Consider the following 18,178-nt stretch of genomic DNA (forward strand, 5'->3'; position numbering starts at 1 on the left):
CAGATGTTGGTTGTTCCGTTGTTTAAAGTTTTAGCACCTGCTTATGCGATTAAAATGTTTTTTTGTGTTTGGTTGATGGTTACTAGCTGTAATAAGAGATAACTTAGAAAAGTGTGATTAAGAGTTGTTATGTGTAGCACAACCTAGCAAAAAATGTTCCCAAATATTAAAGGCAATTATCTACCAGACCTAAAGTTTTCAACAATAATAGTTTTACTCAAAACTGTAAAAAATATTACAGTTTACTGTAATGTTACAAAAATTACAGTTTACTGTAATGTTACAAAAATATTACAGTTTACTCAAAAAACTCTAAGAAGTAGGTGAAAATTCACAAGCTGGGAACACATTTGCAACATAAGTAGGTGAAAATTCACAAGCTGGGAACATATTTGCAACATAAAATCAATGAAGAGCTGGTGTCTAGAATGGAAAAGGGACAATGAAAAATCAGTAAAAAGAATAAACAGTAGAGAAAGAGGGGAAAAGACTTGAACAAGTGCTTCACAAAAGAGAAAATCTTTTGTGTAGTCATTAAGCATATTAAAAATACCCAACATTATTAGAAATCACAGAAATACAAAAGAAAACCAGAAAATAAAACTACACAGCTACTAAATTGGATTTACTCTCATTTAAATTTTAAAATCTGAGAATACTGTGTCGGTGAGTATGTGAAGTAACAAGAGCTCTTATTTCTGTAAGTACCTGGTAAAACTGGCATTACCTAATAAAATTGAGCAAATTCATGCTCATGGTGTGTGGTCAGCAGCACTGGCATCACCTGAGAGCTTGTTAGAACTGCAGAATCTGCAGACCCTGTCTCAGACCTACTCAGCATCTTAAGATCTCCAGCTGACTTCATGTGCATGCTCATGTTTGAGAAGCACTGCTCCATGACCTACTGATTCCGCTTTGCATGTACACCTTAAAGCAGTGATTCCCAAGCCTTTTGGTACCAGACGGCTTTCATGGAAGACAATTTTTTCACATACTGGTGTGGAGGGTGGTTTCAGGATGATTCAAGCACATTACATTTTGTACTTTCTTTCTTTTATTATTACATCAGCTCTACTTCAGATCCTCAGGCATTAGATCCCAGGGGTTGGGGAACTCTGCCTTAAAGAACTTCTTTCATGGCAGAATGAAACAGACAAATTATGGTATAGCCATATAATGGAATACTATACAGTCAGGAAAACTAAAGATCAACAGTGTGCCATGTTAACATGGGTGACACTCAGAAGCATTAGACTGAGTGCAAGGAGCAGCTCTCAGAATAATACATTTAGAATAATCTCATTTATATTTGCACATGTGTCTTATTTTACAAGTGTATCTTTAAGAAAATAAGCTTGAAGTTGCACATTAAACTAAGATGATTTGTGGAATTTTTATATGAATTCAATATTTACTATCCTTCCTAATAGTTTGTATTTGAGTTTTTTAAGTAAAATATTAGAATTTCACTAAGATACATGGAATATGTGCACAGTCAAATCCAACTCTCTGCTGCCCAGTGGACTGCCACCCACCAGGCTCCTCTGGAGATTTCCAGGCAAGAATATTGGAGTGGGTTGCCATTTCCTCCTGAAGGGCCTCTTCCTGACCCAGGGAGGGAACCTGTGTTTCCTGTGTCTCCTGCATTGCAGGAGGATTCTCTACCCACTGAGCAATCACGCATGGAGATGTCCCCACAGCTTATGTGCCCTAACCCAGTGGGCTATTCAATTATTGTTTACATGTGTGCTGTGACATAAAACACATTTCAATGCAGAGACCTCGAAGCCAGATTATTTCAAAGGCCTTCCAGGTCCCAGCCTTTCCTCATGGCTTCGTTTGTTGCCTTGCTCCACATTCCAGTTGGACTGCTTGCCCTTCTCCAAAGCCACTGCCATGCCATTAAACCTATGCTACCACCATGCCACATCCGTCCCAAGGGATGCCCTTCTTTCTTTCCCTTAGGCTTTAGTCAAACACAACCTCCTGTTAAAGGGTTTTCTCTATTCCAAGACAGTATAACTCATTCTTTTCCAGACCCTTCGTGTGTGTATGTGTGAGTGTGTGCGTGCACACACACGTGTGCTCAGTTGTGTCCGACTCTTTGCAACCCAGTGGACTGTAGCCCACCAGGCTCCTCTGTCCATAGATTTTCAGGCAAGAATACTGGAGTGGGTTGTCATTTCCTACTCCATCCAGACCCCTGTGGTGACCAAATAAATCAGATGGTGAGTTGTTCTCACCTTTTTCCTCTGCCAGACCATGAACAACTCTAGAGCAGTGTGCTACACGTAAAGTACAGTATATCCATATAATGGAATACTGCATTTGCCTTCTTCTCATGACATTAATTATTCTATAGCCTATGGAACTGTAAATCATATATTCACCTTCATTATTACGTGAGTTTGGTAACAAGTGCAAAATGCTTGCTATTATCTCTAGATTTATTAGTTATCCACATCAGGGAAAACATCTTATGTGACAATTATGCTGTCCAGTTACTGAGATTTTTATACAGTCTTTAGTGAACTCAAGTATCTTTAATATTTTAAATAGCTGATGATGTATACTTCCAGTATGAAGCATGTAACCACTTGGTCAGTGGTAAAGCAACCAAGCTTAGCAACTATGAAATTTTGTTTGGAGACTGGCAGAAAAGATCTATAAAACTCTATGAAGAAGGGGAAAAAAGACCCTGATATGCTCATCTCCTGAAATGCTTTTTGAAGTTAAAGGGTTATCTGTTGATGATCTTCAGTGACATTTTGGCTGTTTCCCCATCTCACTCTAAGAGACTATCAGAATGAAACCCACTGACCACAGTCATGGTGAGAAGTCTGAGCTTCAGGCAGTCCCCCTTCGTTCCCTGGCTGTCTTGTACATCTCCTCAACTGTTGATTCTCAGCCTTGGCTGCATATCTGATCATCTGGTGCCCAGGTAACACCCAAGACCCAAATTAAAATCTCTGGGGGTTGAACCCTATTTCTTTTCTTTAAAGCCCTCTAGTGGATTTCAATGTACTGCCAAGATTGAGAGCCACAGCCCTATCTACCAAAGCCTGCCCCATGCTTTCTCCTTCCTGCCCAGTCCCTCTGATGGTATCTCCTGGAATCCAGATCAGGACCTCTCTCCATATCTTCAGAGTGTTTTTGGAATCCATCACCTCCTCCTTAACAGGAATCACCCAAAGATTCTCCCTCCCCAGCCTTTTATACCCCACGTACTTAGATCAGGAGGTGAGTGGGGTTTTGCTTGTCCCCAATACCCCACACAAACCACTTTTTCTTGTAAAATCTACTCCTTTGAGACTCATTCATGCCATTCTTACCATCCTTATTGGCGCCATCTGCTGAGTATCACCCCCCTCATTCACTGAAGATGGTTTACCTCAAAGATGCTTTCTGTCACTCTTCCCATATTCTTCTCAGCAGCCCATCCAGTCTCCTGGTCTCAGATCCTTGGCTGACTGAGTTCTGACCATCTTTCCCTACCCTTACCTCACCACCCTCTGATGGTCACCTTAATCCTTGTCTGCGTTAGAAAATGCATTACCTCTAAAATCTGTTTTTTAAATCCCCCTCTGCCCACCATCTTCTGTCTTTTGAGTTTGCTTTCTCAGTCACTGCCACATTTCTTTGATTTGTTGAGATCTCTGATTCCCCAGACCCATCACTTTTTTCCCATCTCCACCAGCTTCCTTCTGGTTTCTCCTCTGTCCTCATGTAAGTTTGATTCTATCCTGTATCAGTATAGTCAGTCTTTCAAAAGCGCTACCAACTCCTTTGCATTCTCCCTCTATTGGAATCACCTAGGACAGGTTCCTGTTTGCACTCTGACTCTCCACCTTCGATTGCCTGCACAGAAGCGGCTGAATGTGACCGGAGAGGCACAGAACAGGGCTTTGAAGTGAGAACAAACTTCCTATCCTGCACTCAGCCCTGCCCAGAAACGGTGCTCTGCTTCCTCATTTTGAAAACTATTTCATACTTTTTCCTTACAATTGCCTTCTTACTCTCCTCTAATTTCCATCTTAAAAAATAGAAGCTATCAGATGAAAATTCCATCTTCCTATTTCCAAACCCACAATCCTGTTTAAATTTGCATGCATCTTTATGCATGGGTTTATTTCTAGGTTTTCTATTATGGTCTGTTGAACTATGTGTCTGTTTTTATACCAATATCATACTGTTTCGATTAATATAATTTTCTAATATAGTTTGAAATCAGGGAGTGTGATGCCTCCAGCTTTGTTCTTCTATCTCAAGATTATTTTGGCTCTTTGGGGTCTTTTGTACTTCCATATAAATTTTAGAATTGTCTGTTCTATTTCTGTGAAAAATGCCATTTAAATTTAGTAGGGATTGCATTGAATCTGTAGATTGCTTTGGGTAGTGTTCAAATGGACATTGTAATAGTATTCTTCCAATCCACGAGCACAGAATATCTTTCCATTTATTTGTGCCTTCAGTTTTTACATCAGGGTCTTATGGTTCTCAGTGTACAGGTCTTTTACTTCCTTGGTTAAATTTGTTTCTAGGTATTCCATTCTACTTGATGTAATTGTAAATAGGATTGTTAATTTCTCTTATAGTTTTTTAGTGTGCAGAAATGCAACAGACTTCTATGTTTTGGTATCCTATAAATTTTCTAAATTCATTCATTCCAACAGATTTCTTTTTTTTTTTTGGTGGAGTCTTCAGGGCTTTCTATATATAAAAAATATTATCTGCAAATAGTGACAGTTTTTCTCCTTCCTTTTTGTATGCCCTTGGTTTCTTCCCACTCCCCCCCCTCCCCCCGCCCCCACCTCTAGCTGCTCAGGCTAGGTCTTCTAATACTCTACTCTTCTAATACTCCGCTGTTGACAGTGGGCATCCTTGTCTATTTCCTGATCAGCTTTTCACCACTGAGTATAATGTTTGCTGTGGGCTTGTCATTTATGGCCTTGATTGTATTGAGGTACATTCCCTCTGCCCACTTTTTGGAAGATTGTTTTTTATCATAAATGGATCTTGAATATTGTCAAATGCCTTTTCTGTTTCTATTGGTGATCATATGATTTTATCCTTCATTTTGTTATCATAGTGTATCACATTGATTTTTACAGATGTTGAACTAGCATCACTGATTCGATGGACGTGGTTTGGGTGGACTCCGGGAATTGGTGGTCAGGGAGGCCTGGCGTGCTGCAGTTCATAGGGTCACAAAGAGTTGGACATGACTGAGCAACTGAACTGAACTGAACTGAACGAACTAGTCTTGTGTCCCTGGAATAAATACCACTTGATCATGGTTTATAATCCTTTTGTGCACTGTTGAATTTGGTTTGCCAATATTTTGTTAAGAATCTTTGCATCTGTATTCATCAGGAATATTGGCCTGTAATTTTCTTGCAGTGTCTTCTTCTGGTTTTGGTACCAGGGTAATGCTGGCCTTGTAAAATTGGTTTGCTTCTACTTCTTCTGGAGAGTTTGAGAAGGACTGCTATTAATTCTTCTTTGAATGTTTCATAGATTTCACCAAGGAAGCTATCTGGTTGTGGACTCTTATTAGGAGGCTTTTGATTACAAACTCAATCTCCTTATTAGTAATCAGTCTGTTCATATTTTGCATGTCTTCATGATTCAGTTTCTTGTTTCATGTCTGAGAATTTATTCATTTCTTTTAAGTTGTCCCATTTATGTATAATTGTTCATAGTAGTCTCTTATGATCATCTCTATTTCTGTGGCAAAAAAAAATCAATTTTTTTTCTTTTTAAAATTTATTTTTAATTGATTGATTATTGTTTTACAATATTGGTTTGATTTCTTTCATACATCAACATAAATTAGCTGTAGTGTACATATATCCCCTCCCTCTTGAACTTCCCTCCCACCATTTCCCACCCCTCTAGGTTGTTATAAAGCCCCAGTTTGAGTTCCCTGAGTCATAAGCAAATTTCCATTGGCTATCTATTTTGGATGTTGTTGTTATCGTTCAGTCACCCAGTTGTGTCCGACTTTGCAGCCCCATGTACTGCAGCACGCCAGGCTTCCCTGTCCCTCACCGTATCCCAGAGTTTGCCCAAGTTCATGTTCATTGCATCAGTGATAGTGTCCAGCCATCTCATCCTCTGACACCATTTTCTCCTTCTGCTCTCAATCTTTCCCAGCATTAGGGACTTTTCCAACGAGTCATGTTTGCATCAGATGACCAAAATAGTGGAGCTTCAGCTTCAGCATCAGTCCTTCCAGAGAATATTCAGGGTTGATCTCCCTTAAGATTAACTGGTTTGATCTCCTTGCTGTCCAAGGGACTTTCAGGAGTCTTCTCCAGCACCACAGTTCAAAGGCATCAATTCTTTGGCGTTCTGCCTTCTTTATAGTCTAGCTCTCACAACCGTACATGACCACTGGGAAGACCATAGCCTTGACTATACTGACCTTTGTCGGCAGAGGAATGTCTCTGCAGTATTGACCATTTGGTGATGTCTATGTGTAAAGTCATCTCTTGTGTTGTTGAAAAAGGATATTTTCTATGACTAGTGCATCCTCTGGGCAGAATCCAGTTAGTCTTTTCCCTGCTTCATTTTGTTCTCCAAGGCCAAATTTGCCTGTTATTCAAGGTATATCTTGACTTCCTATTTTTGCATTCCAATCCCCAATGATGAATTGAACATTTTTTTAAGGTGTTAGTTCTAGGAGGTCTTCTAGGTCTTCATAGAACTGATCAACTTCAATGGCATTGGCGACAGGGGCATAGACTTGCATTACTATGATGTTGAATGGCTTGCCTTGGAAACAGACAAATATCATTCTGTCATTTTTGAGGTTGCATCCAAGACTTTTCAGACTCTTTTACTGATTATAAGGGCTACTCCATTTCTTCTTGGAGTTCTTGCCCACAGTAGTAGATATAATGGTCTTCTGAGTTAAATTTGGCCATTCCCATCCATTTTAGTTTTCTGATTCCTAGGATGTCGATGTTTATTCTTACCATCTCCTGCTTGACCATGTCCAATTTTCCTTGATTCATGGACCTCATTCCCGGTTCCTATGCAATACTGTTCTTTGCAGCATTGGATTTTACTTTCATCACCAGACACATCCACAACTGAGCATCGTACCCACTTTGGCCCAGCCACTTCATTCATTCTGGAGAGACTGGTAATTCTCCACTCTTCCCCACTAGCATGTTGGTCACCTTCAGGCCTGGGGGACTCATCTTTTGATGTCATATCTTCTTGGTCTTTTATACAGTACATGAGGTTTTCATGGAAAGTATACTGGGGTGGTTTGCCGTGCCCTCCACGTTTTGTCAGAACTCTGTGCCCTGACTTGTCCATCTAGGGTGCACGGCACGGCCCATGGCTTCATTGAGTTACCCAAACCCCTTTGACATGACAAGGCCATGATCTTTGAAGGGGCTGTTTTGCATGTTAGTGTATATGCTTCCATGCTTCTCTCTCCATTCATCTCACCCTCTCCTTGTCCCCCACCCTTGTCCATAAATCTGTTCTCTATGTCGGCTTCTCCATTGTCCTGCGAACAGGCTCATCAGTACCATCTTTCTAGATTCCATATATATGTCCCATACATTCCATAATATAGGATATTTGTTTCTCTTTCCGACTTACTTCACTCTGTATAATAGGCTCTAGGTTCATCTGCCTCATTAGAACTGACTCAAATGCATTCCTTTTTATGGCTGAGTAATATTCCTTTGTATATATGTACCACAACTTCTTTATCCATTCATCTTTTGATGGACATCTAGGTTGCTTCCATGTCCAAGCTATTGTAAATAGTGCTGCAAGGAATATTGGGGTACATGTGTCTTTTTCCATTTTAGTTTCCTCAGGTTATATGCCTAGAAAGTGGTATTGCTGGGTCGCACGGTGGCTTTATTCCTAGTTTTTTTAAGGAAATCTCCATACTGTCTTCCATAGTGGCTATATCAGTTTACATTTTGTGGCGTCAGTTGTTATGTCTCTTCTTTCATTATCGATTTTGAGTTTTCTTTTTCTTGTTGCATCTAGCTAAAGTTTTGTCAATTTATCTTTTCAAATAACTATCTATTGGTTTCCTTTTCTTTTTTTCTATTGTCTTTTTAGTCTCTATTTCATTTATTTCTGCTCTTTATTTCCTTCTCTCTGCTAACACTGGGCTTTGCTTATTCTTTATTTGAGGTGTATAGTTATTTGAGAATTTTCTTGTTTCTTGAAGTAGTTGTTATTACTATGGACTTTTGTCTTAAAACTGCTTTTGCTGCATCATGTAGGTTTTGGTATGTTGTATTTCCATTTTCACTTGTCACAAGGTAGTTTTTTATTTGTTTCATTGTTGTTCAATAGCATATTGTTTAATCTCTGTGTATTTGTGAATATTCTGGTTTTCTTCTTGTAATTGGTTTCTAAACTCATACCATTATAGTCAGAAAAGATACTTGATAAATTTCAGTCTCCTTAAATTTAAAAAGCTTTGATTTGTGGCCTTGCATATTATCTATCCTGAGGACTGTTTAAGTGCCCTTTACCAACATGTATTCTGTTATGGATGGAATGTTACTATATGTCAGGTCTGTCTGGTCTAATATGGCATTAAAGGCCAATGTTTCCTTATTTTTTTTGTCTATTCTACTCACTGACATACTCAGAGTGTTAAAGTTCCCTACTGTTATTACATTGCTGTCATTTCTCCAAAATATATATTGGCTTTATATATTTAGGTCCTCATGAATTAAAAAAAAATTTTATTGGAGTTGATTTATAATATTATATTAGTTTCAGATATACAGAAAAGTGATTCCATTTTTCATTCTTTTTCAGATTTTTTGCCATATAAAAAGTTATTACAGAACGTTGAGTAGAGTTCCCTGTGCCATACAGTAGGTCCTTGTCAGTTGTCTACTTTATATACAGTATTGTGTGTATGTTAATCCCAAGCTCTTAATTTATCTCTCCCCCAACATTTCCCCTTTGGTAACCATCACTTTGTTTTAAAAATCTGAGTCTGTTTCTGTTTTTAAAATAAGTTCACTTACATGATCTTTTAAAATTAGATTCCCCATATAAGTGATATCATATGGTGTTTGTCTTTCTCTTTGTTACTTCAATCGGTATGATCATCTCTAGGTCCATCCATGTTGTGACAAATGGCATTTCATTCTTTTCTATGGCTGAGTAATATTCCATTGTGCGTGTATACCACATCTCTAACTGTTCATCCGTCAAGGATATTTAGGTTTCTTCCATGTCATAGCTATTATTAATAGTGCTACAATGAACATTGGGGTGCATGTATTTTGGCAAATTATGGTTTTCTCTGGATATATGCCCAGGAGTGGGATTGCTGGATCCAACATTATAGGAAGGTTCCGTTTTCTCCACACCTTCTCCAGCACTTATTGTTTGTAGACTTTTTGATGGTGATTCTAACCAGCAAGAGGTGATACCTCATTGTAGTTTTGATTTGCATTTCTCTGATAGTGAGGTCGAGCATCTTTGCATGTGCCTTTTGGCCATTTGTATGTCTTTTAGAGGAAGAAATGTCTGTTTAAATCTTCTGCCCCCCCCCCCCCCCCCCCGCTTTTTTTTGATTGAGTTGTTTGATATTTTTTGAAATACAACTGCACGAGCTGTTTGTATATTTTGGAGATTAATCCATTGTCAGTTGTTTTGTTTGCAAATATTTTCTCCCATTCTGTGGATTGTCCTTTCATTCTGTTTGTGGTTTCCTTTCTTGTCCAAAAGGTTTTAAATGTAATTAGGTCTTATTTGTTTATTTTTGCTTTTATTTTCATTACTCTAGGAGGTGGATCATAAGAAATATTGCTGTGATTTATGTCAAAGAGTGTTCTGCCTGTATTTTCCTCTGAGTTTTATAGTGTCCAGCCTTACATTTAGGTCTTGGATTCATTTTGAGTTTATTTTGTGCATGTTGTTAGAGAATGCTCTAATTTCTTTTTTTTCACATGTCATCATGCAGTTTCCCCAACACTACTTATTGAACAGACTGGTTTTTTCTCCATTTTATATTCTTGCCTTCTTTATTGTAGATTAATTGACTACAGATGTGTCTTTGTTCATCCGTGATATTGGCCTATAATTTTGTGTGTGTGTGTGTGTGGTATCTTTGTTTGGTTTGGGAATAAGGGTTACAATTGCCTCATAGAATGAGTTCATAAATATTCCTTTCTCTGCAATTTTTTGGTATAGTTTCAGAAGGATAGGTGTTTACACATCTCTAAGTGTTCAATAAATGTGCCTGTGAAGTCCTCTGACCTTGGACTTTGGTTTCTTGGGAGTTTTTGAATCACAGTGTTAATTTCAGAAGTTTTCATTGGTCTGTTCATATTTTCTATTTCTTCCTGGCTCAGTCTTTGAAGATTGCACTTTTCTAAGAATTTGTGCATTTCTTCTAGATTGTCCATTTTACTGGCATATAGTTGCTTATAGTCCCTTATGGTCTTCTTATTGTATTTCTGTGGTGTCTGTTGTAACCTCACCTGTTTCATTTCTAGTTTTATTGCTTTGAGCCCTCTCCCTTGTTTTCTTGATGAGTCTGGCTAAAGGTTTATCAGTTTTGTTCAACTTTTCAAAGGACCAACTTTTAGTTTCATTGATTTTCTGTTGTTTCCTGTGTCTCTATTTCTGCTCTGAGGGTTGTGATTTCTCTACTTGTACTAACTTTATATTTTGTTTGTTCTTCTTTCTCTAGTTGCTTTAATTGTAAGGTTAGGTTTTTTATTTGCGATTTTTCTTCTTTCCTGAGGTGAGCTTATACACTAGAAACTTCCCTCTTAGAACTGCTTTTGCTGTGTCTCATACATTTTGGATTATTATGTTTTCATTTTCATTTGTCTGTATCAAAATCATTTCCTCTTTTGATTTCTTCAGTGATGCAGTGATTGTTTCATAACATATTGTTTGGCCTCCATATGCTTTTGTTTTTGCAGTTTTTTCTTCTAGTTGATTTCTAAATCTCATAACTTTGGGATTCATCAGATCTGAATACGAGCCTTTCTGGGTAGAGTATTTTTGGTTGCAGGTCTTTCTCTTTCATCACTTTAAATATATTGTGGCACTCCCTTCTGGCCTGCAGAGTTTCTGCTGAGAAATCAACTGCTAACCTTATGGGAGTTCCCTTGTATGTTATTTGTTACTTTTCCTTTGTTGCTTTTAATATTTCCTTTGTCTTTTTGTCCATTTGATTAATATGAGTCTTGGCGTGTTCCTTCTTGGGTTTATCTTGTGTGGGACTCTCTGTACTTCCTGGACTTAGGTGACTGTTTTCTTTCCCGAGTTAGGGCAGTTTTCAGCTATTATCTCTCCAGTATTTGCTCGGGCCCTTTCTCTCCCTCTTCTCCCTTTGGGACCCCTATAATGCAAATATTGGTGCTTTTGACATTGTTCTAGAGGTCTCTTAAACTGTTCTCATTTCTTTTCATTCTTCTTTATTCTGTGTGTGGCAGTGATTTCCATCACACTGTAGCTTGCAGATTTCTTCTTCTGCCTCTTTTATTTCTGCTATTGACTCCTTCTAGTGTATTTTTTAAATTCAGTTATTGTATTTGCAACTCTTTTTGGTGGTTCTCTACATTTTCTAACTCTTTACTAAAAACTTCTCACTTCTTACTCTGTGCATCCATTCTTTGCCCAAGTTTTGGGATCATTTTTGTGATCATTACTCTGAACTCCTTCTCAGGAAGATAGGCTCTCTCCATTTTACTAAATTGTTCTTTTGGGGTTTTACCTTGTTCTTTCATCTAGAATATCTTCCTTTGCCATCTCATCTTGTTTAAATTTCTGTTTGTATTTTTATGTATGTAGTAGCTTAGTTACATTTCTCAACCTTGGAGAAGTGGCCCTCCGTAGGGAATGTCCTGTTTCCCAGCAGTACACTCCCATTCTGTCATGCAAGGGCTAGGAACCAGCTGGTCCCAGGGTAGATACTGATCTGGGTTTGCAGACTCAGTTCTGCAGGCTTGTGGGTCATAGTTTCTTTGCTTTTGGTGCCTGCCAAATGGTAGGTAGATCTGGGTTTTGGCCCTGATGGGCAGAGGCATATCTAGAGGTGGCTGTAGGCTCAATGAGTCTTTAAGCAGCCTGTCTGCTGATGAGTGGGGCTGTGTTCCTGCTCTGTTGGTTGTTTTGTCTGAGGCTTCCCAGCAGCAGAGCTTACAGGCTGTTGTTGTTATTGTTATTGTTGTTGTTATTGTATTGTTATTCTTGTTGTTATTGAGTATGTCTGACTCTTTGCAACCCCATGGACTGCAGCACACCAGGCTTCCGTGTCCTTCACTATCTCCTGGAGCATGCTCAAACTCAGGCCCATTGAGTTGATGATGCATCCAACCATCTCATTCTCCTACCCTCAATCTTTCCCAGCATCAGGGTCTTTTCCAGTGAGTTAGCTTTTTGCATCAGGTGGCCAAAGTATTGGAGCTTCAGCTTCTGCACCAGTCCTTCCAGTGAATATTCAGGGTTGATTTCCTTTAGGATTGACTGGTTTGATCTCCTTACTGTCCAAGGGACTCTCAAGAGTCTTCTCCAGCACCACAATTCAATTCTTTGCCACTCAACCTTCTTTATGGTCCAACTCTTATATCTGTACATGACTGCTGGAAAAACCAAAGCTTTGACTAGACAGACCTTTGTTGGTAAAGTGATGCCTCTGCTTTTAATATGTTATCTAGATTTGTCATAGCTTTTCTTCCAAGGAGCAGGCATCTTTTAGTTTCATGGCTGACGTCACCATCTGCAGTGATTTTGGAGCCCAAGAAAATAAAACGTCACTGCTTCCATGTTTTCCCCTTCTGTTTGCCATGAAGTGACGGGACCGGATGCCATGACCTTAGTTTTTTGAATGTTGAGTTTCAAGCCAGCTTTTTCACTCTCCTCTTTCACCTTCATCAAGAGCCTCTTTAGTTCCTCTTCACTTTCTGCCATAAGGGTGGTGTCATCTGCATATTTGAGGTTCTTGATATTTCTTCCTGCAGTCTTGACGCCAGCTTTGCTTTATCCAGCCCAGCATTTTGCATGATGTACTCTGCATAGAAGTTAAGTAAGCAGGGTTACAATATACAGCCTTCATGTACTCTTTTCCCTATTTGGAACTAGTCTGTTGTTCCGTGTCTAGTTCTAACTGTTGCTTCTTAACCTGCATACAGGTATATCAGGAGGCAGGTAGGTTAGTCTGATATTACTATCTCTTTAAGAATTTTTCACAGTTTGTTGTGATCCATACAAAGTTTTTAGTGTTGTCAATGAAGCAGATGTTTTTCTGGAATTCTCTTTTTCTATGATCCAATGGATGTTGGCAATTTGATCTCTGGTTCCTCTGCCTTTTCTAAATTCAGCTTGTACATCTGAAAGTTCTCAGTTCACATATTGTTAAAGCATAAATTGAAGGATTTTGAGCATTACCTTGCTCTTACATGAAATGAGAACAATTGTGCGGTAGTTCGAACATTATTTGGCATTGCCTTTTTTTGGGATTGGAATGAAAACTGACCTTTTCCAGTCCTGTGGCCACTGCTGAGTTTTCCAAATTTGCTGGCATATTGAGTGCAGCACTTGACCAGCAGCATCTTTTGGGATTTGAAATAGTGCAGCTGGAATCCCATCACCTTCACTAACTTTGTTCATAGTAATGCTTCCTAGGGCCCACTTGACTTCACACTCCACGATGTCTGGTTCTAGGTGAATGACCACACCATCGTGGTTATCTGGGTCATTAAGACCTTTTTTGTATAGTTCTTCTGTGTATTCTTGCCACCTCTTCTTAATATCTTCTGCTTCTTTAGGTCCATACTGTTTCTGTCTTTATTGTGCCCATCTTTGCATGAAGTGTTCCATCTATAGCTCTAATTTTCTTGAAGAGATCTCCGGTCTTTCCCATTCTATTGTTTTCCTCTATTTCTTTGCATTATTCACTTAAGAAGGCTTTTTCATCTCTCCTTGCTATTCTTTGGAACTCTGCATTCAGAGGGATATATCTTTCCTTTTCTCCTTTTCCTTTCACTTCTCTTCTCTTCTCAGCTATTTGTAAGACCTCCTTGGATAACCATTTTGCCTTGTTGCATTTCTTTTTCTTGGGGGTGGTTTTGGTCACTGTCCCCTGCACAACGTTATGAACCTCCATCTGTAGTTCTTCGGGCACTCTGTCTGCCAGATCTAATCCCTTGGATCTATTTGTCACGTCCAGTGTACAGTCGTAAGGGATTTGATTTAGGTCATAACTGAATGCCTTGTAGTTTTCCCTACTTACTTCAATTTGAGTCTGAATTTTGCAATAAGGAGCTCATGAGCTGAGCCATGGTCAGCTCCTGGTCATTTTTCCTGGCTGTATAGAGCTTCTCCATCTTTGGCTGGAAAGAATACAATCTGATTTTGGTGTTGACCTTCTGGTGATGTCCATGTGTACAGGCTGTTAGGTGGGGCCAGGTCTCTGTGCCAAGGACCTAAAATGTCTGCCTCCAGCTAGAGTTCATGAAGGCCCCTCCACCAGACTTTCTGACCCCAGGGAGAGCCACAGAGGCTCCCCCCTACCTCCCCAGGAGATTCTCCAAGACAAGCAGGTAGGTTTGGCCCAGGCTCCTATGGAGTTGCTGCTTTTGTCCCGGAACCTGGTGTATGTGAGACTGTGTGTGTCCTCCAAGAGAGGAGTCTCTGTTTCTTCCAGTCCTTTGCAGCTCCTGCAAGTCCTGCTGGCCTTCAACGCCAAAGGTTCTGGGGGCTCCTTCTCCTGATGCCAGACTTCTAGGCTGGGGAGCCTGGTGTGGGACTCAGAGCTTTCACTTATTTTTTTAAAACATTGGTTGTTTATGGCTGTCCTTGGTCTTCTTGCTGCACGAGAGCTTTCTCGAGTTGCTGTGAGTGGGCTTCTTGCAGTGGCTTCTTTTATTGTGGGGCACAAACTCTAGGTGCGTGGGTTTCATTGGTTGTAGCTTGCAGCCTCTAAGGTGCATAGGCTCAGTTTCCCTGCAGCATGTGGAGTCTTCCCAGACCAGGGATCGAACCTGTGTCCCCTGCACTGGCAGGCGGACTCTTACCCACTGCACCACCAGAGAAGTGCAGCTGTCACTTCTGTGGGAGAAGGTCTATTTTGTGGTAATTCCCCAGATCACGGGTCACCCACCTGGGTAGTGTGGGATTTGGTTATACTGCAAGCGTACCCCCACTACTGTCTCGTGGTTTCTTCTCTATGTCTTTGGATGTAGAACATCTTTTTTAGGTAGATTTCAATCTTTTTCATCAATAGTTGTTCAGCAGTTAGTTGTGATTTTGGTGCACCCATGAGAGGAGGTGAACTCAGGGTTGTCCAGCTCTTCCATCTTGTCTTCTGAAAGCTCCACACCTTCCCCAGTTCTTTCTTGACTACACAAGGAATAATTCCCTTTCTCAGTTCTCCTTTTTCCCATAAAATTGATCTCTACTTTGGTATCATTTCCATTTGCATACTAGCAACCCACTGTCTTATACACACAATGCTATTAACACATTATTCACTGGAGGATTTTTGCAGAAACTAACACCTGTGGCCAGCAATTTGTTATGTACGTGAATATTGAAACATCTCTGGTCAATAACGCATTAGCTGGGTCTCTCAGCTTGCCTTTAGAGAAATTTTTGCATGAGTTCTACAGACCCTGCTTCCTCATCTTTTTAATCTACTTACTAAAATTTTTTAACTTTTAAATAAAGTATGAGTACATTCTTACTATGAAAAATACATTTACAGATTAAACTAAAACCCATCAATCTCTACCTATTCTCTCTAGAAGTGACTGCTGTGATTAATTAGAAACTATGTTTCCTTCAAGATCTTCTCATGTTAATTTACACTTAGATGGACCTAGAGATATCTAGCATGTCTTATTATTTATACAAATAAAATTGTACTGTTCTGTATTGTTCATATTCTGTAACTTTTTTTCACCCACTGACTTTGAAATTTTCCTATTTTGTATTAATATTTCATTCTTGCTGGTGAAAAATTAATGAATTGAATTAATAAATGAATTGACTAATCAGTTAATCTAAGAAACTATTGGAAAAATTTTTGAGCCAAATTTGAGACTTACAACCCAGAAAAAGCATCTAAGAAAATGCCAAAACCTGTTCTACCAGTTAGAAGTCGACATAGTTTGTAAGTTTTTTGAGACAGAGGGCTGTACATTAAATGACGTATTTTTTAAATTTTATTTTTAATTGGAGGATAATTGCTTCATAATATTGCATTGGCTTCTGCCATACAACTGCAACCAGCCACAAGCACACACGACCCCACCCCTCTTGGTTGTCACAGAGCACCGAGTTGAGCTGTGTTCTTCAGCAGCTTCTCATTAGCTCTCTCTCTCACATGTGGCAGTGTATACATGTCAATGCTACTCTCTCAATTTGTCCCATCCTCTCCTCCTCTCACTGTGTCCAGTCTGTTCTCTATGTCTGTGTCTCTTGCCCTGCAAATGGGTTTATTAATTCCATGTTTTCTAGATTCCATGAATTGAAGTGAGTACACTCAGTTGTGTGCACTCTTTGTGATGCCACGGACTGTAGCCCGCCAGGCTCCTGTGTCCATGGAACTCTCCAGGCAAGAATACTGGAGTGGGTTGCCATTGCCTTCTCCAGTGGATCTTCCCAACCCAGGTCTCCTGCATTGCAGGCGGCTTCTTTACCGTCTGAGCCACCAGGCAAGCTGCGTTAATATACAAAATGTTTTTTTTCCTTTCTCTGACTTGCTTCACTCTGTGTAACAGGCTCTAAGTTCATTCACCTCACTGACTTTTGATGGCTGAGTAACATTCCATTTTATATAACTTCTTTGTCCATTCATCTGTCAATGGACATCTAGGTTGCTTCTGTGTCTGAGCTATTGTAAATTGTGCTGTATGAACACTGAAGTGCATGCGTCTTTCTCAGTGTATGTACCCAGTAGTGGGATTGCTGGGTCATAAGGTAGTTTTATTCCTAGTTTTTAAAGGAATCTCCATACTGTATCAATCACTCCATAGTGACTATAAATATACATTCCCACCAATGCAGGAGTGTTCCCTTTTCTCCACACCCTCTCCACCATTTATTGTTTGTAGATTGTTTTAATGATGGCCGTTCTGACCAGTGTGAGATGCTTCATTGTAGTTTTGATTTGCATTTCTCTACTGTAGTGGTACTGAGCATCTTTTTGGGTTTGTTGGCCATCTGTATGTCTTCCTTGGAGAAACGTCTGTTAGATCTTCTGCCTCTTTTTTGACTGGGTTGTTTTTCTGGCAGTGAGGGGTTGTTTTTCTGGTAGTGAGGGGTTGTTTTTCTGGTAGTGAGCTGAGTGAGCTGCTTGTGTACTTTGGAGATTATCCTTTGTCAGTTGTTTTATTTGCAATTGTTTTCTCCCATTTTCTCCCATTCTTTTCATCTTGCTTATAGTCTCCTTTGCTGTGCAAGTTTTTTTAGTTAGGTCCTGCTTTTTACTTCCATTACTCTAGGAGGTGGGTCAAAGAGAATATTGCTGTGATTTATGTCAGTGTTTGCCTATGTTTTTCTTTAAGAGTTTTTATAGTTTCTGGCTTTACACTTAGGTCTTTAATCCATTTTGAGTTTATTTTTTATGTGGTGTTAGGAAGTGTTCTAATATGCTTTTACATGTAGCCATTGTTTTCCTAGCTCCACTTATTGAAGAGGCTGTATTAAATGATTACTGATAGTTTACATAATTCATATTTAAGGACCACATGACCCGTAAGTGTTGGGTCATGTGACCCTTTACAAGAAGAATGTTATCTTTTAAGGAGTTGTCTAATTGATGCTACAATGTTGCTCTTTACGGTTCTGCAGGTATCCCTACTGATGGGGGAGGTTTGGCCAATACATGATGCAGAGAGGGGAGAGGAGGCCAAAGGTCCGAGAATTGTTACGTTTAAATTCTCCTTGCCTTGCCATAAATATGGACTTTATTTCACATCCTCTATTACCTAGAAAGGACTTATCATATTGGATTTAACACTTTCTGTACTGACAGGGATCCAGTTTCATGCTGCTGTAAACAACGCTGCTGCAACAATCATCCTTGGGCACTTTGCTGACTTTGCTCGGGATGGCTATTAAAAGTCACTTCTGCTCACTCACTTTCCAGGTCTCACCACCCTGGCTCCCATCCCTGTTCTTCCTTAAGAACTGTCACAATCACTCTGCATTT

This window comes from Bos indicus, chromosome 8 (assembly GCF_029378745.1).
Source record: "Bos indicus isolate NIAB-ARS_2022 breed Sahiwal x Tharparkar chromosome 8, NIAB-ARS_B.indTharparkar_mat_pri_1.0, whole genome shotgun sequence".
In the NCBI taxonomy this organism is placed as follows: domain Eukaryota; kingdom Metazoa; phylum Chordata; class Mammalia; order Artiodactyla; family Bovidae; genus Bos; species Bos indicus.